The sequence below is a fragment of the Buceros rhinoceros genome, unplaced genomic scaffold (genome assembly GCF_000710305.1).
Source record: "Buceros rhinoceros silvestris isolate BGI_N320 unplaced genomic scaffold, ASM71030v1 scaffold24819, whole genome shotgun sequence".
Taxonomy (NCBI): domain Eukaryota; kingdom Metazoa; phylum Chordata; class Aves; order Bucerotiformes; family Bucerotidae; genus Buceros; species Buceros rhinoceros.
The window spans coordinates 29,435-30,090 of NW_010430103.1; the positions used below are offsets into that span (position 1 = coordinate 29,435).

Consider the following 656-nt stretch of genomic DNA (forward strand, 5'->3'; position numbering starts at 1 on the left):
GTTGCCCTACACATTTGCAGTTTCTCTTGAAAAGGAGAAGTGGTAAAGGCAGTGTGTGCATTTCTGTAATGGAATTAACTCTGACCTGTGGAAGAATGAGGTGGGAAGATGGTCCTTAAAACATTCCCATCCTCTTGCCCCTAAAGGGAAAGTGTACTTAGAATTCCAGTGTATTCCAATGCTTTAATTATAGTTCATCAGTCATTTTAAGTATCTTCAAGATACTTCAAATTTGTTGGAGACCTTAGAATCAGCGTGGGGGTGGGGGTGGGTGGGGGGTGATGCACGGGAAGCAGGACTAGTCTTTCTGTAAACTCCTAAGGAAAATAATAATTTGCAAAACCATAGGATCCTTTGATTACCTTGGTGGAAAGCTCATCTTTTATTCTATGTGTTACATTTCAAAAATTCTGGAAGGTAGCAACCATGTAAGGAGGAAGGAGTCTGTATACAAGAATATTGAAGACTTACCTTCTTCAGCTTTTAAAATGAGAATTATTATTGCTATTAATCCTCATAGGTAGGTATTTCTTCACTGAGAGCAACTATTCTATAACAATATCTGACTGAACAATAGTGGCTACCGATTTGGGGGTTTTTGGCTGGGTTTTTTTTTTTTTTGTTTTTCCACCCTTTTTAAAAGCATTTTTTTTTTC

The 656-nt window shown here is 37.7% G+C and overlaps 1 protein-coding gene across 1 annotated transcript in view; it reads left to right on the forward strand.

The window, feature by feature from the left end:
* DCP1A (decapping mRNA 1A) overlaps positions 1-656 on the forward strand; it is a gene marked incomplete at its 5' end in the record, with an annotated part of 31,361 nt that overhangs the window by 28,684 nt on the left and 2,021 nt on the right. The window lies entirely within an intron of this gene.